Below are 26655 nucleotides of genomic sequence, written 5' to 3' on the forward strand. Positions count from 1 at the left end.
AGGATTTTTGTTTTCTTTAAATTGAGACGTAATCCATACTACAGACTGTATTCTTCAACCTTCATCACATTGGCCGTTAGACAGATGCAAACCTAAACAATGAGTTATCATCTCATCCCTTCATTCAAAAAAGCTCAAAACAAAAACAACAAATGTTGAGGAAGTTGTAGAGAGACTGGAACCCTTATACACTGTAGTTGAATGGTAGAATGGTGCCAAACTCACTACCATCAAGTCGATTCTTACTCATAGTGATGTGTAAGACAGAATAAAACTGCCCCACAGTATTTCCAAGGTTGTAAATATTTAGGGAAGTAGACTGCTCCATCTTTCTCCTACAGAGTGGCTGGTATGTTTGAACTTCTGACCATTTGGTAGAATGTTTTAATCACTACACTACAAAATTTTCCTTTAAAATGGTGTAAACATGTTTTTTCCTTAAAAAAAAAGGAAAAAAATATCATATGACTCAGAAATCCCACTAAAATTTGTACATCCTTAAGAAATAAGAATTGTGACACAAACAGACATATGCACACACACATTCATCATAGCACTATTCACAATAGCAAGAAAACAGAAAAAAACCTACATAGACATCAACAGATAAATGGATAACAAACTATGGTACATACACAAGAGGGGATACTTTTATCTCCCTCTTAATATATTTGTTCTCTCCCCAAAGTTTTTTTCATTTTGGGGAGGCCACTCATCTCTCTCATTTTTCATCTCTAAAATCACTAATTTAGGATTATCATCACAATATTTATCCTTCATAAAGCCCCAGAGCCCAACAATTGGCTCCTCCCACCTCTCTTAGCAATAACCTTGTATTATTATTGAGCATATACCTATATGGTTCTAATTGCCTGCCCATATTTCTGTAATTCCAAGTAGCTTACTAAAATATTTACTTAAGAAAAAAATACATACTCTCAAGGAGGGAGATTTTCAAAATGGTGTCTCTTTAGTAGTCCCCATGCTAATTCTCTTTAGCATCTTTGTTGTTGTTGTTATGTGCTGTCGAGTCAGCCCCAACTTGCAGCAACCCCTTCTTGGGTTTCCAAGGAGGTATCACTATGGAAATAGCCTGAAACACTAGGTGCAGCAGTTTGAAATAGGGATTCTTGAGCTCTGAACAGCTCAGTGAGTCAGAGAGCTCCAAACTCAAGGGAATAGGATTTGAAAGGAGAAAGGGCAAGGGAAAAATAACAAAAACAGGGAAATCTGCCCTGCGGAGTGCCAACCAGCAAGTGAGAAAGGCCATCAGAGACTTCCCTAGGGTAGGAGAGAAATGCACCACACTCCAGAGAACCAGTGGCTTCCCCAAGTATATATCTTCAGCACCTGCTTTTAGTGGCAAACTTGGGTCCACTGGGTGCGAGCAGGCATTTCTCTGGCTCCAGCACTGCTGAAATCCAAGCAGAGAGAACATTGATGCTGCAATTGGGCAGGTTCTGGAGAAACTCCCACAGTGGATTGCAGAATGGGACAGTTATCTTGGGTCAGCTTTTTGGCACAGAAGGTCCGGCATTTGCTTTTGTCAGTAAACTTAGGTTTGCTGTGTGTGAACAGGCATTTCTCTGGCTCCAGCACTGCTGAAACCCAAGTAGAGAGAACATTGACACTGCAAGTGGGTGGGCCCTGGGAGGAGCTCCCACAGCTGATCGTGGAATGTGGAAGTTATCTTAGGTCAGCTTTTTGGCATGGAGGGGCCCCGAGAGTGGGGTTTTTGCATGTGTCAGAACCTTAGGAAAGTGACGACCCTCAAGCAATTGGATTCTTTGCTGAACTTGAGCTGAGGACCTGTGAAAAACAGCACAATGTCATCATTAGCAGCCCACTCAAAGCTCTAAAAACTGCTCTTGGCATCTTGGAGCTTTTCTTCATTCTCTCTTTTCCTCCCACATTCCCCACCTATAGCCTCACTCAACCAATAGAAAAACCACATTCAGCCACTATAATACCTGCTGGCTCCAATTCTAAACCATTTTTATGACAAACAAAGACCTGTATCCACATTCCACACAGTGATTCCATCATCACATTAATCCAGCACACCTGAATTATTAACCTAAATAAATAAATAAATCAGCTCTACCTTTTCAAAATATTAAATAAAAAAATCAAGACAAAAGAAATCAACACATAACCCAGTTAAAGACAACCTCAAAATGTCTAGGAAACAACAGGTAACCTGAAATCTAAGAAAGAAACAGGACAAGGCATTAGATGTTGTTGTTATTGTTATGTGCCATTGAGTCAGCCCCAACTCATTGCTACCCCTCTTTGGGTTTCCCAGGCAGTATCACTACAGAAGAAGATTGTCCAACCTTCCTTCTGCAAGCATTAGAAGCAAACCCAAAACAAAGGTCTCATTAAATATGGAGGAAAAGGAGGCAATAGAATTATCTGAGAAAGAATTTAGAAGATATATAGAGCTCTACAAGAGCCTAAGGAACCCCAAACAGAACAGAGAGTTCCCTGGAAGAACTCAAGAAAATCATTCAAGAACAAAATAACAAGATTAATGCATAATCAGAACTCATACAAAAACAGCAGTTAGAAATCCAGAAGATGAATAACAAAATTACAGAATTGCACAATACAGTAGAAGCACAAAAGAGTAGGAGAGAACTGGCTGAAGCATTTCCCAACTAGAAAACAAATCCCTGGACACCAGCCTGCATGAAGAAAAATCAGAACAAATATTTAAGAGAAATGAAGACAACATAAAAGTTATATGGGACGACATGAAAAGGAACAGCATATGCCTCATTGGAATTCCAAAACAAGAAGAGGTGAATAAACCACCGAGAAAATTGTGGAAGACCTACTAATAGAAAACTTCCCCCATATCATGAAGGAAGAAAAGATATTTGTCCAAGAAGCTCATAGAACCCCACACAAGATAGATCCCATGAGAGTAACACCAAGGTATATTATAATCAAACTCTCCAAAACCAAAGACAAAGAAAAAGTTTTGCAAGCTGCCCGGGACAAAAGAAATATTACTTACAATAATCAAAAGTTAGGCTGAGCTCTGATTACTCAGCAGAAACTATGCAGGCAAGAAGGCAATGGGACAGCATATATAAAACACTGAGGGAAAAGTACTTCCAACCAAGAATCTTATACCAGCCAAATTATCCATCAAATATGAGGGCAAAATTAAAGCATTCTCAGACAAACAGAAATTAAGGGATTTTGTGAAAACCAAACCAACCCTACAAGAAATGCTTAAGGAAATCCTTCCAATATTGAACCCTCTACAGAGATCAACAAAATCAGGATACGTGATGTTAACACTAAAACCAATCAGAAATAGAAACTCAAGATAAGACCATAAAACATTGTACACTAAAAATCAAGGAAGCCAATCTGCACATGACAAGAGCAACTAATCTAATACAGGGAAAAAAATTTTATAGGTATAAACTTCCAAGTGGAGATGAAACAATGTCCTCATAGAACACACTGTTCTAAAAATGTAGAGAAAAGAATTCACTCCAAGGTAACCACAGAGAAAATTAACAATCCCCTTAGGCAAATCCAGAAGGATGGAAAACACATGGGTTTAATAAGCACAGAACCAACAATAAAGGAGAAAAGAGAGGAAGCATTTGACATCAAATCTAACTCAGCACAGAAAAGTATATGGACCAAGGAAACACCCTTGAGTTGACTCACAGCAACACCTCCTCTAACAACATGACAAAAAAACACAATAGAATGACAGCAATCAATTCATATCCATCACTAATTACACTCAATGTGAATGAATTAAATACAACAATCAAAAGAAAGAGAGTGGAAGACTGAATAAGAAAAGAAGACCCATCGATATGCTGCCTACAAGAGACTCACCTTAGACACAATTATAAAAACAAATTAAGAGTAGGGGTGGTAAAAATATACCAAGCCAGCAGTAATCAAAAGAGCAGGAATGGCAATATTAATTTCTGATAAAATAGACATTAAGGTGGAAAATATCATAAGAGACAAAGAAGGACATTATATGATGCTGAAAGGGTCAATTGACAAAGAAGATGTTACAATAATAAATATTTATGCACCCAATGAAAGTGCTCCAAAATACATGAAACAAGTATTAACTGGATTAAAAGGGACAATAGACAACTCTACAATAGTAGTAGGAAACTCTAACACACCACTTACAAAGAAGGACAAGTCAGCTAGAAAAAAACTCAACAAAGATACAGAAGAACTTAACAAGACAATCAACCCACTCGAGCTCATAGACATATACAGAGCATTCCACCCAGCAAAAACATAATTCACATGCTTCTCCAGTGCACATGGATCTTTCTACAGAATAGAACATATGTTAGGACATAAAATAAGCCTCAATAAGTTAAAAAAAAAAAAAAAAAACATTGAAATACAACAAAGCAACTTCTCAGACCACAATGCTATAAATTAGAAATTAATAATAGGAAGATCAAGGAAAACACATCAAACATATGGAAGCTAAAAATTTCACTGCTCAAAAACTACTGCGTAATAGAACAAATAAAAAGTGAAATAAAAAAAACTCTTAGAAACCAACAAGAATGAAGACACATCATACCAAAACCTACGTATGGGTCACAGCATAAACAGTACTCAGAGGTCAGTTTATAGCAATAGATGCATACATCAAAAAGAGGAAAGAAACAAAATCAACATTCTAACTCATCAACTCCAACAACTCGATAAAGAACAACAAAAGAATCCTACAGTATCTAGAAGTAACAAAATAATAAAGATCAGAGCAGAAATAAATGAAACAGAAAACAAAAAGAAATCATAGAGAAAATCAACAAAACAAAAAGCTGGTTCTTCAAAAAGATTAACAAAATTGATAACCCATTGGCAAATCTAACAAAAGTAAAGAAAAAGAAGATGCAAATTACAAGAATACTAAATGGAAAGGGTATCATCACAACACAACCAACTGAAATAAAAAAAAAGATACTGACAGAATATTATGAAAAAGTGTACTCCAACACATTTGAGAACCTAGAAGAGATGCACAAGTTTCTAGAATCACAAGACCTACCTAAACTATCCCACTCAGGGATAGAATGCTTGAGCAGACCTATAAGAAAAGAAGAAACCAAACAGGTCATAAACAACTCCCCACAAAGAAAAGTCCTGACCCTGATGGCTTCACTGGAGAAATTTACCAAATATATAGAGGAGAGTTGACACCTATACTACTCAAGCTATTCCAGAACATAGAAAAAGATGGAATACTCCCAAACTCATTTTATGAAGCAAGCATAACACTAATACCAAAACCAAGGAAAGACACCACTAAAAAGGAAAACTACAGACCAATATCCCTCATGAACATAGATGCAAAAATCTTCAACAAAATCCTAGCCAACAGAATCCAACAACAAAATATACATCCTGACCAAGTGGGATTCATACCAGGATGCAAGGGTGGTTCAACATCAGAAAAACAATCAATGTAACCCACCACATAAACAAAACAAAAGAATCATACGATTATATCAATCGATTCAGAAAAGGCATATGATAAAATCCAACACTGCTTCCTGTTCAGAACTCTCAGCAAAATAGGGTTGGAGGGAAATTCCTCAACTTAATAAACAGTATATATGTGAAGCCAATGGCCAGCATCATTATTAATGGAGACTCAAGGGATTCCCCTTATGAATGGGAACCAGACAGGGATGCCCTCTATCACCACTTCTACTTAACATTGTATTGGAAGTCCTGGCCAGAGCAATAAGACAAGAAAGACAAAGAAAAGGCATACAAATGGCAAAGAGGAACTAAAACTATCTCTGTTTTTGGATGATATGATCCTGTACATAGACAACCCAAGGGACTCAACAAAAAAAAATTACTGGAACTAATAGAGGGGTTCAGCAAAGTGGCAGGATACAAGGTCAACATACAAAAATCAGTTGGATTCCTCTACACCAACAGAGTCCTCTTGATAAAAAAATAAGGGAAACAATACCCTTTACAATAGCTACTAAAAAGGTAAAGTATCTAGGAATTAACCTTATGTGAGACACAAAAGACCTATACAAAGAAAACTATAAAACACTATTGCAAAAGACAAGAGCACTACATAAATGAAAGAACCTACTTTGTTCATGGATAGGTAGATTGGATATTGTGAAAATGTCAATACTACCTAAAGCAATCTACACATTTTATGCAATCCCAATCCAGACACCAACAAAGTTTTTAAGGATATAGAAAAAAAACAATTACTAACTTCATATGGAAAGGAAAGAGACTGCAGATAAGCAGAGCACTTCTGAAGAAGAACAAAGTGGGAGGTCTCACACTCCTCATTTTTAAAACCTACTATACAGCCACAGTACTCAAAACAGCATGATATTGGTACAATGATAGGCAGATAGACCAATGGAACAGAATCGAAAGTCTAGGTATAGGCCCATCCATCTATGGACAGCTGATCTTTGACAAAGGTCCAAAATGCATTAAATAGGGAAGAGACAGCCTCTTTAACAAATGGTGCTGGCAAAACTGAATATCCACTTGCAGAAAAATGAAAAACAAGACCCATACCTCACCCCACACACAAAAAACAAACTCAAGCTGGATCAAAGACTTAAATGTAAAACCAAAAATTAAAATATTCATCAAAGATAAAATAGGGGCAACTCTGGGGTCCCTAATTTATGGCATAAATAGACTATCAGTTGTAACCCAGAATGCACAGGAGGTAGAAGAGAAGCTACATGACTGGGACCTTTTAAAAATTAAATTCTTATACGCATCGAAAGACTTCATCAATGGGTAAAAAGGGAACCTACAGATTGGGAGAACATATTTTCTTATGATACATCTGATAAAAGATTTCTCTCCAAAATCTATAGAAAACTTCAACACCTCAACACCAAAAAGACAAACAACCCAATTCACAAATGGACAAAAGACTTGAACAGACACTTCACCAAAGATGATATACTGGCAGCCAAGAAACACATGAGAAATTCCTCGTGACCACTAGTCATTAGAGAGATGCAAATGAACACAATGATGAAATATCATCTCACCCCAGCAATAATAGCAAAGTTCAATAGGACAGAAAACAACAAATGCTGGCGAGGTTGCAGAGAGTTTGGAACTCTTGTGGACTGTTGGTGGGATTATAAAATGGTACAACCATTGTGGCAGATGGTATGGCATTTCCTTAACTGAAAATAAAACTACTATTTGACCCAGCAATTCCATTACTAGGAATATATCCTAAAGAGCTCAGAGACAGTGCCTGAACAGATATATGTACACCTATGCTCACTGCAGCACAGTTCACTTTAGCAAAGAGTTGGAAACAACCTAAATGCCCATGAATGGTTGAGGGGATAACCAAGTTATGGTACATGCACAGAATGGAATATGATGCTACATTTAAGAAAAATGAGGGATACACGAATCATCTCACAACATGGATGAGCCTGGAAGACATTACACTGACTGAAATAAATCATTCACAGAAGGACAAATCCCGTGTGAGCCCCTTACTGTAAAAAGATAAAGAAGGGTTTGCTTGAGAAAAGGAACTCACTTTGTAGGTTACCGAGGTGGGGAAGGAAGAGTCGGGATTAATTTCGGGCTAGTTGGTGCCTACATGTTGATGTGCCTAAGGGGATGGATGCATGGAAAGAGTCCGTGACCACCCTGATAACATTAGGAAAAGGGAGGACACCAAATTTTGCATATAGGAGATAGACGACAGATGCTAATACCAACCAGTGTGCCCAAAATACCGTATTACTGTTAACACCAAACACCAGGCTACAGATAAACACATAGACACCTGAGAGCATCAGATGGGGGTCAGGAACAGGAGTGCACTCTAGACCAAAGACAGCATAGTGGCTAAAGCACTTGACTGCTAACCAGAAGGCTGGCGGTTCAAACCCACCAGCCACTCCTCGGAAGGAAGGTTGGGCAATCCTACTTCCGTAGTGATACTGCCTCGGAAACGCAAGGAGGGGTCGCTATGAGTCGGGGCTGACTCCACAGCACATAACAACAACAACAACAATCTTGCACAGATACCAGTGGTACAAAATACCTGTAATCCTTATAGAAACAATAGAAGACAAAGAGTAATCCCTCACAAACACACAGACACTATGGGAGAGAGATCCAACTGATCCACCATCTCAGGACCATAGTATTGGGGGACACCAGACTCAATTGGCTCAACAAAATACATAAAAGCCTTGTTCCTCATCCTACATTGGTGAGTAGTGACTGGGGTCTTAAAAGCTTTCAAGAAGCCATCTTAAAAACTTTCAAGAGGCTAATGGTCTCCAAAAGCATTTGGAAGCAATCAGCCCTAGGCCACAATGGCCCTCAACATCAGAACTAGATGGTGCCCAGGTACCAATGCCAATCACCCAGGAAAGGGTCAATTCTGGACATCCTGGATGGAGTGAGAGGAAAAACATTGAAGAAAATCCAAAAACTCAATAATGACTAGAATTACTGGTTAGATGGAATCTGGTGAGACCCCCCAACACTACGGCCCTGGGATAAATTCTGAGCCTGGAATAAAGTTTACTCCCAAGGTCTGGCTTTCAGCCCAATAGTAAACAAGATGTACATGCAGACCACTCAACCCAGGGTGAAACACCCCCACATATTCTATGGAAATACATCCCTTGGAGCAATTGACCATGGGGCACCAGAAGGGCAACATTCTCACAGAGGAAATGCAGGACAAACAGGAGTGCATAACTATGAGGGGCGGGGTGGGGGAGGATTACTGGGCAGGGACGGGAGGAGACTGGGTTAGGGTTGGGCATGGTAAATGAGAGTGAAACTAAATACACACTTAAGATTAAATGTAAAACAAACTCTTAAAATAAAAAATCAAAAAAGAAAAAATAGATACTGTTAAAGAGAGGAGAAGAATGTAGAGATCTCCAGCTACAAAGAAAGTCAAACGTTCTCCACATTGTTATATCGATATGAAAATGTCCATAACCTTCCTCTCTACCTCTTCTTAGTGTTTTCCTCAAACTGACATATTAAACTCCATTTTATTGAACATAGTGAGAACCCTGTTGTTGTTAGTTGTCATCTTGTTAATTCCAATGCATGACAACTTCAGGTTTTAGAGAGTAGAACTAATTAATTGAGTTTTCTTGGCTGTAATCTTAAGGAAAACAGATTGCCAGATCTTTTCTTCTGTGCTACCACTTAGTGGTTTCAAACTGCCAACATTTAAGATCTGAGTAAAAGGAAATATAGCGTATCCACCATTCTTGATTCATATGGATAATTCATGTGACCAAAAATGGAAGTTTAGGTGGAAAACCCAAGTTATCATTAATTTCAAATCTTTGGTAGTTCAGGAACTGGCCTTTTATAGGAAGAAAGATGGGACAATCTACTTCTGTAGTGATACTGCCTCGGAAACCAAAGGAGGGGTCACTATGAGTCAGGTCTGACTCGACGGCACATAACAACAACAACAACAACATCCTAATAAAGGAATAAGCTAAGAGAAAAAAGAAACTTCTCAGTCACTGCTGAAGCTTTCTGTATCTTAAAAAACATTAATAAAATCATGTTCTCCTAATAACAACAACTCAAGTAATACTGATATTATGCTATATACAAGGCACTGTTCTGATTGATTTACAAATTTTGACTCTTTAATTTTTCAAATCAAACCTGCAAAGCAGGAAATGATATTATTTTGATTTTCAGAGGAAGGAACTGATGCTCACAGAGGTTTAAGTTAAAAAAGAAAAAGAAATTCCAGAAACTACAAAAAGATTCTTCAGTACTGTAACACAAAACATTTCTCAGTAAGCTAAGATACATAATTTGTGAACAGGATATAACATCAGCAGATATACTTCTAGTGATGCTTCTATGATGCTTCTAATCTTCAACATCTTGATTGCTTCAAAGTCCCTTCAAATTGCCATAAGCATATAAAATAAGTTGAAATAAACAATCCATTAAGACTGTGAATACCTAATTACAGGCTGAGCTCTATAGAATTATGGAGGATGAAGGGGGCAAGGGAGCAGGCTAACTTAACTCACTGTCTTCTTTGTACTACATTTTTCTTGTCTATCACTCAGTCTGGATTGGGTGAATAAAGGATGTTCTGATCATTTGATTCACTTTTCAAATACCACCAATCCTATACATCAAGCCATATAATATTTGGTTCCCTGTAAATGGCATAATTGGTCCAAAAAGCAGTACATTGACAGGGACATTCCAGAAATTCAATCCAGATTCAGAAGAGGACATGGAACGAAGATGGATGTCATTGTTTATGTCAGATGGATCCTGTGTGAAAACAGAGAATACCAGAAATATGTTTGCCTATGTTTATTGAAAATGCAAAGATATTTTACTGAATGGATCCCCAAAAAATTATACATAATATTGTGAAGAATGAGAAATGCAGAATACTTACTTGTACCATGCAGAACATGTATATAGAACCAGAGTCAGTCATTCAAACAAAGCAAGAGGATATGGCATGGCTGAAATTCAGGTAAGGTTTGTGTCAGGGTTTTATCCTTTCACTATACTTATTAAATCTGTACATTGAGCAAATAATCTGGGACTGGAGGAAACTCATTAGAACCTGCTATATGCAGATGACATGATATAGCTTTCTGAAATCAAGTAGGACTTGAAGCAATTACTGATGAAGATCAAAGACTACAGCCATCAGTATACAATATGCCTCAACAAAAAGAAAAGAAAATCCTCAAAACAGTACTAATGAGCAATATTATGATAAATAGAAAAAATACCAATGTTGTCAAGGATTTCATTTTACCTGTATTTGCAATCAATGCCCATGAAACAACAGCAAAGAAATTAAATGACATTTTGCATTGGGGAAATCTGATACCAAAGACCTTTTAAACTCTTTGTTTAGCAAGTTATTTTTTGCTTGTAAGATTCTGTTATGACAGTTATTCAAATTTACACACTAATTACTAATATCTAAGATGAAGAAATTTAAAAAAAAATTGAGTCTGCATCTGATTAAAAAAGCAATCCAGATGCATTGATAATTGGTGGTGATTGGAAGGTGAAAGTTAGGAACAAAGAACAAGATTTGTAGCTGCAAAATATGACCTTGGTGACAAAAATAATGCTGGAGAATGCATTATAGAATTTTGCAGCACCAACAACTTTGAATGTCAGTACTTTTTCCAACAATATAAATAGTGACTATGAGATGGACCTCACTTGACCAAATACATAGGAACCAAGTCTACTACATCTGTGGAAAGAGATGATGGAACAACTTAACATCATCACTCAGAACAGAGCCCATGCTCAACTGATTAACAGACTGTCAATTTCCCATATGCAAGCTCAAGTTGAAAGAGAAGAAAATTAACACAAGTCCACAATAGCTGAAGGACAACCTTGAATGTATCCCACCTGAATTTAGTGACCATCTCATGAATAGATTTGACACACTGAACAACAAATACTAAAGAACAGATGAGCTGTGGAATAATATCAAAAACATCATAAATGAAGAAAGCAAAGGTCATTATTAAGACAGGAAATAAAGAAAAGACCAAAATAGATGTTAGAAGAGACTCTGCAACTTGCTTTTGAATGGAGAGTAGCTAAAGTGAATTGAAGAAATGATGAAGTAAAAGAGCTGAAAGGAAGATTCCAAAAGGCAGCTTGAGAAAACAAAGTAAAGTACTATATGAAAATGTGCAAAAGCCTCAAGTTAGAAAGCCAAAGAGCAATGATACGCTTGGCATTTTTCAAGCTCAACAGATTGAAGAAAAAAATCAAGCTCAAGTTGCAATACAGAACAGCATATGAACAAAATATTGAAAATAAAAGAAGTATTCCATGAAGCTGTAATATTTAGTGTCAGTATACAAAGAAGAATTGATCGATGTTCAGCCATTTCAAGAGGTAGCTTATGACCAAGAACCAATGATATTGAAGGAAGATGTCCAAGCTGCAGTGAAAGCATTGGAGAAAAACAAGATTTTGGGCAGAATATCAATAGAGATGTTTAAAATATAGTTGCAAAGCTGAAAGCACTCACTCATATATTCCAAGAAATTTGGAAGAAAGCTGTCTGGACAACACACTGGAAGAGATCCATATCTGTGCCCATTCCAAACAAAAGTCATCCAATGGGATGCATAAATTATCAAAAATATCATTAACATCACACAAGTAAAATTTTGCTAAAGATAATTCCAAAATGGCTGCAACAATACATTGACTGGAAATTCGAGCTGAATTCAGAAGAGGTTGCAAAATGAGGTAAAACGCTGCTGTCAGATGGATGTTGGCTGAAAGAGGAGAATACCAGAAAGATGTTTACCTGTGTTTTATTGGCTATGCAAAGACATTTGACTGTGGAGATCTTAAACTACAACTAACATGGTGAAGAATGAGAATTTCAGAACAATTATTTGGGCTCATGTGGAACCTATACATAGACCAAGAGGTAGACATTCAAACAAAACAAGGGGATATTACACAGTTTAAACTCAGGAAAAGTGTGTCTCTTCACCACACTTACTCAATCTGATGCTGAGTTAATAACATGAAAATCTTGACTACAGAAAGAAGAATGCAGTATCTGGATTGGAAGACAACTCACTGCTCAAATAAATTCTTTAAAAGATGGATCGACACAAGGCTGGTCCCTGTGAGACAGAGGTTAAAGATGTCCCAAATGTCCATCTTCTCCAAACTGTTGTACCACTCCCTCTTCTCTCACATCAACAATTCCTTCTTCCCTCACTACTCTGCCTCCCATCGTAGATTTCAGTATTTCTCTGTAAGATCTCACCAAATTCAGAAACTGCCAAGGAAATAGCTCACTCCATCATCTTTAACATCAGCTGCAGTACTTTCTCTCTTGACTTTGTTGTTCAGTGCCTTTGAATAGATTTGCCCAGTGTAATATGATGTCTGATTTCTTGACTGCTGCTTCCATGGGTTTTGATTGTGGATCAAAGTAAAATGAAATCCTTGACAACTTCAATCTTTTCTCCACTTATCCTGATGTGCTTATTGTTCCATATGTGAGGATTTTTGCTTTCTTTATGTTGAGGTGCAATCCATACTGAAGGCTGTCATCTTTGACCTTCATCACTAAGTGCTTCGAGTTATCTTCACTTTCATCAAGCAAGATTTTGTCATCTGTATACCACATGCTGTTAATGAGTCTTCCCCTTATTCTGATTCTGCATTCTTCATAGTGTCCACCTTATTGGATTATTTACTCAGCATATAGATTGAATAGGGAGCTCTGGTAGCATAGTGGCTAAGGCACTTCACTGCTAACCAGAAGGCTGGCGATTCAAACCCACCAGCCACTCCTCGGAAGGAAGATGGGGCAATCTACTTCTGTAGGGATACTGCCTCGGAAACCCAAGGAGGGTCGCTATGAGTCGGGTCCGACTCAATGGCACTTAACAACAACAACAACAACAACAACATAGATTGAATAAGTATGGTGAAAGTATACAACTCTAACACACTCCTTTCCTGATTTTAAACTACGCAGTATCCCTTGTTCTGTTTGAATGACAGCATCTTGGCCTATGTACAAGGTCCTCAAGAACACCATTAAATGTCCTGGAATTCCCATTCTTCAAAATATTATCCATAATTTATTATGATCCACACAGCTGAATAGCTTTGCAGAATCAATAACACACTTTCTTATATTCTTTGCTTTCAGCTAATATCCATCTGACATCAGCATTGATAACCCTCATTCCACATCCTCTTCTGAATTCAGCTTGAATTTCTGACACTCCCTTCTCAATATACTGCTGCAATCAATTTTGAATTATCTTCAGCAAAATTTTACTAGCATGTGATATTAATGAAATTGTTCAATAATTTTCACATTTTTTGGACTACCTTTCTTTGGAATTGTTGCAAATATGGATCTCTTCCAGTTAGTTGGTGTGGTGTAGTAAATTACTTAGTATGGCTTTTCTACCCATAAGTCTTTGTAAACTCCAAGGTGGGATTTTCTATGAGCAACTGAGGCACTCCTGATTGCTGAAGTTGTCCACCTGGAGTATTTCTGCTGGGAGTGGCACAAAACAATGTTCCGGGAGGTACCCACTCTCTCTCAGGTGCTTAGAGTTCTGATGCTATGATTGGCTAATTTGACCACACTGCCGGGCTCAAAAGGAGGCCTTCTAGAGGCAGAACTCTCTCTCTGACTGCTGGTTGAGGAAGACGTGCTGCTGAAAGAGACACAGGCTCCTGAGACATGCATTGCTGGGAAAGAGACACAAGAGACAAGCGTTGCTGAGTGAGACACCGAGGGACCAGCACTGCTGGGAAAGAGGCTGTGAGACTGTTGGCTGAGGGACGGTGGGCTGGGAGAGAGACTGAGCATTTTTTTTTTCCTGAACTTGAATTGTAGCCTGTGGTGCTTCCCTAATAAACCCCATAATCTGTGAGCTCTGTGTGGCCACTGCAGTGAATTATCAAACCCAGGAGAGAGATGGTGGGTGTTTGGGAGGAACAGTTGGTGAAAGGGCTGGAGAGTGGCAGTATGTCTGGCCTTGCAATAATGGGCCTTGGGTTACTGCTGGTAATCCTGTCTTCCTCTTGTGGGATTAGAGGAGGTCAGAACATGTGGCCTCCTCGCCATTTTAGCAGTTGGCCAGGTAGCTAGCTAGCTGTCTTCTAAATTTGACATAAATGAGTGCGCGTCTCCAGCACTGTGTTCGCTGGTCAAAACACCTCAAAGGGTATTTTCTCAACCCCTGGAGCCTTATTCCTAGCCAATTCCCTCAGTGTAGTTTGTGCTTCTTCCTTCAATACCACTGGTTCTTGATCATACGCTACTTCCTGAAATTGTTGAACATTGGCCAATTCTTTTGGTACAGTGACTGTGTGTTTTCCTTCCATCTTCTTTTAGCACTTTCTGCATCATTCAGTATTTTGCCTATGTTGTTGTTGTTATATGTTGTTGTGTCAGACCTGACTCATAGTGACCTCTCCTTGGGTTTCCAAGGCATATCACTACAGAAGCAGATTGCTCAACCTTCCTTCGGAGGAGTCACTGGTGGGTTTGAACCACCAGCGTTCTGGCTAGCAGTCAAGTGACATATTATGATTTGAGGCTTGAACTTTTTCTTCAGTTCTTACACATTGAGAAATGCTGAGCATGTCCTTTTTTATTTTTCTAATCCCAAGTCTTTGTACATTGCATTATAATATTTTACGTTGTCTTCTCAAGCCACCCTTTGAAAATTTATGTTGAGCTCTTTTATTTCCAACATTCCTTCCACTTGCTTTAGCTACTCTATGTTCAAGAACAAGTTTGAGTCTCTTATGATACCCGCTTTGTTCTTTTCTTCCTTTCTTGCCCTTTCAATGACCTTTTACTTTCTTCACATATACTGTTCTTTATGTTATCATACAACTGCTCTTGTTTTTGATCATTGATGTTCAATGTGTCAAATCTATTCTTTAGATGGTCTATACAGTCTGGTTGGATATCATCAAGGTTGTATTTTGGCTCTTGTGCACTTGTTTTAATTTTTTCAGCTTCAACATGAACTTGTATGTGAGTAATTGATGTCTGTTCCACAGTCAGCTCCTGACCTTACTCTGATTGATGATATTATCTTTCCACAGATGAAGTCAATTTGATTCCTGTGTATTCCATGAGCTGAGGTCCACATGTATTATTGCCAATTTGTTGTTAGAATAAGTTATTTACAATTAGTAAGTCATTAGTTTTACATGATTCTGTCATGAGATCTTTAGCATCATTTCTATTACCAACGCCATATTTTCCAACTATGGATGTGCCTTTTTTGTTTCCAAAATAGGACAGGGCCACACACTTCTGACAAAAATAAGCTACTGAAAACCTTATGAATAGCAAAGAAACCTCCTGCCTTACGGTTCCATACTTCACTGTAACATCTCACAGAACTCAAGAACTGCCAAGGAAATGGCTCACACAGTTGTTGAGGCAGGCAAGTCCCATATCAATGAGTCAAACATCAGTCTGGAGAATTATCCTCACTCACATGGTTGCAAGGGCTGACTAACCCAAATTGTCAGTTCAGATGACTGGCTACTCTCTCAAATCCAGAGGTCACATGGTGTTGAACCAGAAGCAAGATCCAGAGCAAAAGAAGGAACTTTGACAGAGCATTCATACACATTGGATACAGGTCATACCCTCAAGGAAACTAAGGGTAGTGGCTTGAATCTCACCCTCCAGTAAGGAAGGAACTCAAGATACATCACATCTTATTCCTGTCTCATTGACATAACAGATAACTCACGCTAAAATGGGATCATAACTACAGGTATAGAGACTAGGATTTACAATACATTGTAAAATGGAGGACTATGGCTGTTGTTGTCGTTATGTGCCGTCGAATCAGACCCAACCCATAGTGACCTCTCCTTGGGTTTCCAAGGCAATATCACTATGGAAGTAAATTGCCCCATCTTCCTTCCAAGGAGTGGCTGGTGGGTTTGAACTGCCAGCCTTCTGGTTAGCAGTGAAGTGCCTTAGCCACTATGCTACCAGAGCTTCCAGGCTAGAGGGACTATATTAAGTAATTCACTGCACTGCATTCATTAACAATCTGTAATATGCAGATGACACAACCTTGTTTATTGAAAGTTATGAGGACTTGAAGCACTTACTGATGAAGATCAAAGACTGCAGCCTTCAGTATGGATTACACTTGAACATAAAGAAAACAAAAATCCTCACAACTAGAGACCAAAAGCAGTATCATGGAAAAAGGAGAAAGATTGAAGTTGTGAAAATTTTCATTTTACTTGGGTCCACAATCAATGTCCATGAAAGCAGCAGTGAAGAAATCAAATGGTGTCCTTGGGCAAATCTGCTGCAAAAGACCTATTTAAAATTTAAAATTAAAAAAAAAAAAAAAAAGCAAAGATGTCACATTGAAGACTAAGGTGCACATAACCCAAAGCATGCTACTTTTCAATCACCTCAAAAGCATGAGAAAGCTGAACAATGAATAAAGAATACTGAAGGGTTGATGCCTTTGAATTAATGGTTTGGGGGAGAATATAAATATTACTTTCAGAAGACTGCCAGAAGAACAAATAAGTATGTCTTGGTAAAAGTAAAGCCAGAAAGCTCTTTAGAAGTGAGGATGGTGAGACTTTGTCTCATGTACTTTGGGCATGTTGTGAGGCAGAATTATTCCTGGAGAATGGCATGGTGCTTGGTAAAACAGAGGGTTAGTGAAAAAGTGGAAGAGCCTCAGGGACATGGATTGGCACAGTGACTGCAACAATGAGCTCAAACATAGCATGTGAGGATGGCACAGGGCGGCCAGTGTTTCTATTGTAAGTAGGGTCGCTGTGAGTTGTCACTGAATCAATAGCACTTAACAATAGCAAGATTTTGTAGATATAATTTTTTTTATCACTAATGGAATGCACACTGAATAATTGTTTATAAATATCTGTTAGTTATGATGGATTTTGATAAATATTTTGTAGGACAGATTTGTCCCGATGGACTCTGGTAGTTGGATAAGGAAGTGAGATATAGAAAAAAAAATATTGTGTATTAGCATTTTTTTTTTTGAGTGAACTTTTTTCAAACACAGGATAAAACGTGAAAGCATCCTGCACAGTGACTGCATGTAATTGTTGTTGAAATCTGCTTCTTAGTGCTGCATTTTCTTCATCATCTTCTGGTTCCCTTGACAGGTAAATGATTGCCAACCTGTTGCAGCCAGACATCATTTGGCACCCCACTGATTTCTCGATTATTCTTGACAAGAAAGAAAGGTCTTCCTTTTTTGATTTCCTCTTCAACAGTAAGCTGCCTAATGAGAGGAATCCTGAAGGCCAGTTGGTTACACCATCCTTAGTTTCCGTGAGAGTTTGGCCTGCATCCAATGTATATGAATGCCCTGTCAAAGTTCCTTCTCTTGCTTTGGATCTTGCTTCTGGTTCATTGTCATGTGACCTCCAGATTTGAGAAAGCAGCCAGTCATCTGACCTGTCAATTTGGGTTAGTCGACCCTTGCAATCATGTGAGTGAGGAGAATTCTCCAGTTGGTCCCTGTTGTTACAGTTCCACATTGTAAAGCTATTTATAATGCCAATGTCAATAAGGAAATGCAGCAATCAATGTCACTATTTGAAAGAGCATTTTCCAATTACCTACCTTTCGACTCCCTGGTCAACGAATTCCACTCCTTCCATAATAATTACATTGTGTTCTGCAACTGCTCCTAGGCAAGAGACTACTGTGGAAGAACCAGCAAAAATGTAAGTGTACGTATTTGTAGCCAAGCTCATGAAGTAAGTCGATGATGTGTGCTTCTACCGTATTGCACGTGAAAATAACTTATTCACTTAAATATTACCTAATCCCAAACTGCACCTTCCCAATACCCTCATAAAATAATCTCTTAACACAGCAATATGGCACTGATGAAGTCACTTCATTTTATGCAATAATACAAGTCCCCACCCCAAAGCCAACAAATACTACACAGGAGAAAAAACCTTCCAAGGATCCCCAGAGATAGAATATGTGATACTTGTATGTATCGTGGGGGGTGTGGTAGTTAAGGTTGTGTGTCAATGTGCCTGGGCTGTGACTTTGAGTAGCTTGGCAGCTGGATGCATTTATTCCCATGATAACTGGATGTGGTGTAACCAATTCCATGATGGAATCTGCTGTGAGCAGCTAATTAGTTGGCCTACTTCCAGTAATACAGAGAAGTTTAAAGGTAGGTCTCTAGCTTATTCTCACATTTAGATAACAAGTGGCCTGCTGTGTTGTTCATCAATCTTGGGACTCTTCCAAGACTTCAGCCAGTGCCCTGTTATGTGTCCTACTGATCTTGGGAGTATGCCATTTTACCGATCTGTCTTGGTTTTGTCAGCCTCAGCAGCCAGTAGCTGCATACATCAGAAGCCTTTAGTTTTCTCCAGTGAGCCTGGAAGAAGAGGGAGAGCTGCAGCCCAAGGTCAGTGGGCCCCCATCTGACCCCTAGAGGTGGCACTGTGAACTCAAGACTTGTGGTATTTCTTTATAGCACAAGCATAAAGCAGCACTAGAGAACCAAGGCAATGACTAACAAAAGGATTTTACTGAAAGTATACCCCACCCAAATCATGGTATTTTAAAAGCCTCATATGCATATAAAAGCTGACAAAGACTAAGGAGGCCCAATGAAGAACTGATGAATTTCAATTATGATGTTGGCTAAGAATACTGAATATACCATAGATTGCCAAAAAACAAACGAATCTATCTTGGAAGAAGAACATACAGAATTCTCCTTAGAAGTCTCATGTACTTTGGACATGCTTTCGAGAGGTACCAGTTCCTGGAGAAGGACATCATGCTTGGTAAAGTAGAAGGGTCAGTGACAAAAAGAAAGCCCCTCGCCGAGGTAGATTAACACAGTGGCTGTAACAATTGGCTCATGATAGCAAAGATTGTAAGGATGGCACAGGACAGGTACTCTTTTCATTCTGTTGTAAATAGAGTCACTACTCTGTTTAGTGGAACCAACTGGATGGCACCTAACAACAACAAAGCAGTGGTAATACTAATGATTGTATGGTAACAATAACAGCAACTGGTGTAAACCTTTAAAATATATTATCTCATTTAACAACAGTAACCCTAAGAAATAAGTTCTATTATTATACTCATTTTATAGATGAAGACAATGAGGCACTGAGAGGTTAAATAATTTTCTTAGGCTCTGTACACACCCTATTTTTGACCCCGTGTATCTTAGTTATTTCAGTGATGCTGTAGAACTGGTATTCTCTAAATGGCAATTTATGCCTACATTTTTTTCAGACTGTTGAGTATTCTGAGTAGTCATTATTCATAGAAATCAAAACATCATCTATATACATCTATATAAAGTAACTATTCTAAATGACACACTTTTAATCATTGGCTCTTGGAAGATAATAAGCTTCATTAACCTCTAAGGGCAATCCTTTCTTATTGATAAACTGCCTTCTTAACATATGAATGCCATATTTTCTTTAACCATTTTAACCAAAGTTATTTTATAATAAACACTTCTAAATTCCAACATCGCAAAATACTGTGCTGAAGAGAGATTCATAGATAATGTTACTCAATTCTACCCGGACATCATTAAACCTGGAGATTTTGTTAGAATACAGATTCAAGTGTCCCATCCCAAACTTAATAGATCTGAATCTACAAAGGTGAGTCTTAAATATGTGTATTTTTAACAAACTTTTCAAATGATTATAAACCATATATTCCGCCATTGATCTTCTTATTGGTTTGAGAAAAATTAATGTCCTACTGGCTCTCAAAATGTGTTCTCCAGACTATTAGTGTCAGCATTACCAACTTATACCTACTGAAACTTTGTTTCAGCAAGCCTTCCATATGGTTCTGATGCTGCCAAAGTTTGAGGACCATGGCTTAGACTAGTGTCTTTCAAATATTAATGTACATATGAATCACCTGGGGATGTTGTTAAAATGTAGATTCTGATACTGTGGAACTTGTATAGAGCCCATGATTCTGCATGTTTAATATGCTCCCAAAGCCACTGCCATGGAGTCGATTCTGATTCCTAGCACCCTCTCTGGGTTTCTGATGTAGGAAATCTTTATGGAAGTAGATTGCCTGTCTTTCTTCCACAGAATGCTCCCTGGTGATGCTAATAAATAAATCATACTTTGAGACCCAAGGCTCAATCTATAACTATACTAAGCAATATGATAGGAGCTCTGGTAGTGTAGTGCCTAAAACACTTGACTGGTGACCAGAAGGCTGGCGGTTCAAACCCACCAGCCACTCCTCAGAAGGAAGATAGAGCAATCTACTTCCATAGTGATACTGCCTTGGAAACCCAAGGAGGGATTGCTATGAGTCGGGTCTTACTTGACAGCACATAGCAACAACAACAAGCAATATGGTAGAAACATGTGTTTATTTAAGCTTAAAATAATTAAATAAAACAAAACAAAAATGTCAGTTCTTTATCCACATGGCTAGTTGCTACCACACTGAACAATAAAAATAAAGAACTTTACACCATTGCAGAAAAATCTACTGAACAGCACTGCCCTAGAATTCATGAAGGTACTAATATGCATCTGTTCAGAGTACTGGAATCCATGAACATCTGCATTTTCCCCAATTTTTTGTTTTTCTTACCACTAATGTGAAAACTGTCTTAAGGGATTCACAAAAAATATTGTTATAATAACTCTTTTTAAATTATCCATAAGTTATTAATCAGAGCAAGCTGGGAGCATGATGGGTGAAGACTCTTCATTGTCAGACATTTTCTATTTGTATATATTTTTAAATTTCCTGGTATGCCCCAAATTAAAGCAATGTGGATTGAAATTAAAGAACTTACTTGGGACACTCTCAGAAATGAAAGAATGGATTAATGTATTTGTCGTTTGTATCTCCTATTGTTTTTAGTGGGAGCTCTGATAGCATGGTGCCTAAGGCACTTGACTGCTAACCAGAAGGCTGGTGGTTCAAACCCACCAGTCACTCCTCGGAAGGAAGATGGGACAATCTACTTCCATAGTGATACTGCCTTGGAAACCTAAGGAGGGGTCGCTATGAGTCAGATCCAACTTGATGACACATAACAACAATATTGATTTAGTAAAGTTCTGAATATAACCACTCGATAGAGAAGATGTCAAGCTTCTTTGTTAAAGTATGCTGGGTGTGACTTCAAGCAAACACATTGAATATATTAAAGTTGGCTTTATTGACACTAATGTTTTCATTTTTCCTTTAGTGGAAGATGAAAAAAAAAATCCATTAGCTCAAGCCTTTATTGCAATACTACAAATGAGAATAACCATCACATGACAGCTATAGGTGAATAAGAAACAACAACAAAAAATATTATAGAAGTTGGACATTCAAATTTCACCTTTGTTTAGTTGTTTAATTTTCAATTTCTCAGAAAGTACAGGAAAACAGAGTATGAGATGAAAAGTCAGGGTAGAAAGACTGGAATCTTGGCTTAGTGCCTAGACAATTTTGGTTTATCAAGAAAAGTATTGAGAAACAATTCAAACTAAATTTTTACTAACCCAAAACCAAACCAAATACATTGCCATAGAGTCAATTCCAACTCATGGCAATCCTATAGAACAGATTATAAATGCCCATAGGGTTTCAAAGTTGGGAAATCTTTACAGAAGCTAACTGCCACATCTTTTTCCCATGGAGCTGCTGGTGGGTTCAAACCATCAAACTTTTGGTTAGAAGTTAAGTACTTTAACCACTGTGCCATCAGGGTTCCTTCAACTTTTCTGAAGCCTGTGAAAAATATTTAGTCTTCTTCACATTACTCTCAAGAACTCGCTTCATTCACACTATTCTCAAGAACTGCCTCTCTCTCAAAAAGCCTCAAGCTTAATAACTACATGTCCAAGAGAGTAATAAATATCAACACTCAAAGTATTTAATGTCCATTCAATTTTAGAAAAAAATAGTTTGGTGTTGTGCTTTGAGCTACTTTAAATTTTGAACATCATGGTATATATTATTGTCATTGTCTACAATAGTTCCCTCATCTTTCTTGTAACAGAAAGTTTCCCCTTAATACAAGACCCATAAAAGACTCAAGCATCACATTCTCTGGCAAAGTGATTCTATTCATTCATTCATTCAGTGTACCAATTAGTCAGTGCACAGTGCATCCACTGTTCTAGGTGCTAGAAATGAATTAATAAGCAGCTAAGATAACATCTTTGCCTTCATGGTGTTTACCTCCTAGTGCATGGAATATAACAACAAACAAAAATAAAGAGCATCTCAGTAGGGTTTGTGCTATGAATTTTAAAGGAGTAAACAGAAGTAAAAGCCATCATCACTAATGTCAGCTCCTCATGTGTTCTTTCTACTTTTGGTTAAATAATTCAACAAACCAGAGAAATCTGCTTTCCTAGGCTTTGAGCTAGTGAGAACACATTCTCTTAATATGAGATTGATACCTTCTTCCACAAGGTAGTAAGTATAATCTGGCCTGATCCACCCTATTGCTTGCAAATAGCCTGAAGCACTCTTACTGCCAAGTTTTTGCACTGAGACCTTCAGGTTTTTTAGATCTTTGGCTCATTCTCTTTTTGCAGAATGTTAGGAGTGTGCCATAAGCAAGCTTCTAGTGTCTTTTCCTTGGTAGCAAACCAAAAAATCAAGTTCACTGACGTGGAGTCAGAGCCGACTCATAGCAACCCCTCCTTGGGTTTCCAAGGTGGTATCACTATGGAATTGGATTGCCCATCCTTCCTTCTGAGGAATGGCTGGTAGGTTTAAACCACCAGCCTTCAGGTTAGCAGTCAAATGCCTTAAGCCCTATGCCACCAGAGCTCCTTTTCCTTGGTACTGAGGTAGTATCCCATAAGCATACTCCCATTTCAGTTTTTTACATATTCCACAACAGGCTGAGTAACTTTTCTTTCTCTCTGAGATTCCTGACTCAGGTGGATGTCCAAAACAAACATATAACCAAAGATTCTATCTAACATTGTTTGCCCCAACTTCTATATTAAGACATTGCCTTTTTCTTGCAATTGAAGATACAAAGTAAGAAATTTGTTATCATTTTGCAGGCATTTGCTTTTGTTAATACATCATAGAAATTAGTTATCATTTTTTTAAGAACTTAGGTTATATTTATATTCTTTTTCTTTCTAAAGATTCTAAGATAGTATATGTTTGCTTTGTATATTCTTAACAACAAAATTCAAAACAAATTTTAAAAAGATTGTATCTTAATTTGAACTATTATAACTGAATTAAAAGATGGAAGAGTAACTTGATAGTGTATCTTTTCAATATTTTTTAAATGATTTAATACTTGTACACAGCATTAATTAGTTTTATATTTGAAAGAATAGCTAAATTTATTTCAAGTCTATTAATTTTTTTAAATTAATTTTATTGTGGTTATATGCACTTGTCAATTCATCTTTTATTATATGTACATTTCAGTGACATTGATAACTATTGTTATTTTGTGTAACTACCGTCACTATCCATTTCCAAAGTACTTCCCTACCAGAAACACAGAGTTCTTAGAAACTCAGTGACTCATGAACAATGACTTCCCTTTCCCCCTTTCTCCTACCCCTGATAACCACTAACATACTTTGGCTTCTAATTTGCCTATTCTAGATATTTCACATAAGTGGGATCATACAGTATTTAAGACTATTAATTTTTATGTTTCCAATGGGGGTATCTTATATATTTTAGACCAACTCTGGGTATAACTTTTAGATGTTTAAGTCCCTGAAGGATTGGCAAACTGCCTTCTTACACTTGTTTTATTCAGAATTTAACAACATATTGTATGAATAAGCCTGCTTGGACATTAATGATAAAGCCTCCTTGATAATTATTCACCTCAAGTTTGTATCTCCTGCTTTGATAAGACCATAGATAACTTCTTCTACACTTATAGTGTTCTTAATGCAAATGGAACTTCTCTGGAATTCTGGTACTTACAAACAAAAGAAATTAATTAACTATTTTAATTCCTTTTTCCCCCCAGATTCCTCTGATACTAAGCTAGTACTATTTAAAAATAAAATACATGGTAAGGTACTACCGAAAAAAAAACCTCACTGCATTAAATTATTCCTTCCACACACAAAAAAATATTTAAATTGCATCTGTTATTTGCCTCTAGATTAGGATATAACTACATTTGTAACTCATTTACTTTATCAGAAAGTATATTTTTTCTAATTATAAAAATAATGCATATTTACCATAAAAATTACAGAAAGCAATATAAAAAAGAAAAGAAAATCACTTAGAGTTCTATATTGCACAAAAGTAAAACAAGTAAACAAAATATTTTATTTTCCATTAGTCTCATTTCTATGATTACATGTACACACTATTATATGCAGTTTTATCTCATTCTTATTATATGCTTTTGTATCTGGCTTTGTAAAATTAATCTTATTACATATGCAAGTATTGAAAAATATTTTTAATGAAATTCATTAATCAAAGTAGAACCTGCAGAACTGAATAGAGATTGTTGTTGTTGTTGTTATTTGCCATCGAGTCGGCCCCGACTCATAGCGACCCCTCCTTGGGTTTCCGAGGCAGTATCACTACGGAAGTATGATTGCCCAACCTTTCTTCCGAGGAGTGACTGGTGGGTTTGAACCGCCAGCCTTCCGGTTAGCAGTCAAGTGCCTTAGGCACTATGCTACCAGAGCTCCTGAATAGAGATTAATATTTGAAATTTTTCATAAAGTGATTTCCTGTAAGAGGCTTTCTGCATAACATTCAGCTTGTATCCATATTTATACTTAAAGTACTTCACTAACATTTACATAAAAATCAAGTGACACTTTAAAAAAGCCCAAGTTTAGATACTTGCAACTCCATATCTTTTGCTGGAAATTTACATTTACATTTTCAGAATAGTCTAAATTTTCACATGAGTAGATGAAACTCCTAATATTAATCCCCCTCCATAATGCATGTGTGTATATACATACTCACATAGTCCACTCTAAATGCTCACATAAACTAGCACCACACCTATAAAATCCTACAGCAGAGTCAATGCCAATAATTCCATGAAAAATGCTAGTTCAAGTTGTATATTCAAAACCAGTGAAAAGAAAGATCATTATGACTAAGTAAAGAGATTTTCTAAACTATTTAAGTAATTATAATCATTAGTAGTTATCAACTACAATATTAGGAAGATTGGAGAAATCTATTGGACACTGAAGTCACAGGAATTACTTTCCAAGAGCAAATGTTAAACAATAAATTCAAATAAATGAAAACGGAAGCATACAAGGTGGGTTTAAACAGGATCATAACAATTCAGATATGCACAAATGTAAATTTATTTTTCTGAACTGAACTCAATCTAGTTCTAAAGCAAGAATATTCTCTTATTTTATAACAAACATGAATTTGTTCATTCATTGTAATGTGGTCAACTCCAATTTAAATTTAGTCATTAACAAATTATTTTAATCTATTCTAGAACAATATTTAGTCTTTCAATATTTTCTCTCATTATTTCTCTTTGCCTACTCCATTGGTTACACCTGAATGAATTAAGTAGTTTATACATCATAGCAGAATTTTAGAGGTGAAGTTCCATTCCACACAAAGTAATCCAGACTCTCTGATTTTCATTTAGGAAATTCACCCTTTTTGGTGTAGGGAATATGTGGACATTTACTGTTGTCCATATCTATATACAACACTCTTGGCCTCTATATAAGAGAGACACTTACTCTACAATCTTCTCTTCCCAATCCTAAAGCCCTTCCAATCCAACAGCCAGCCTCTCTGCATTTCTGGGACACTGTTTTTGGATGGATTCTCTAGGAAAAAAAAAAAAAAGTCAGAGAGACAGAGATGGAGAGAGAGAGAGAGAGAGAGGGAGAGAGAGTGATTTATCTCAAGGAAATCGCTCACACAGTTGTAGAAGCTGACAACTTCCAAGTACATGGATCAGACATCAGGTTGGAGGCATCTCCTGCCTCACATAGTTACAGGGGCTGATGAACTTAAGATTAGCAGGTCAGAAGGCAGGCTGCTGGCCCACGGGTTGCTGAGGC

Source organism: Orycteropus afer, unplaced genomic scaffold (genome assembly GCF_000298275.1).
Source record: "Orycteropus afer afer isolate SDZICR_OR568_19922 unplaced genomic scaffold, OryAfe1.0 scaffold00051, whole genome shotgun sequence".
Lineage (NCBI taxonomy): Eukaryota > Metazoa > Chordata > Mammalia > Tubulidentata > Orycteropodidae > Orycteropus > Orycteropus afer.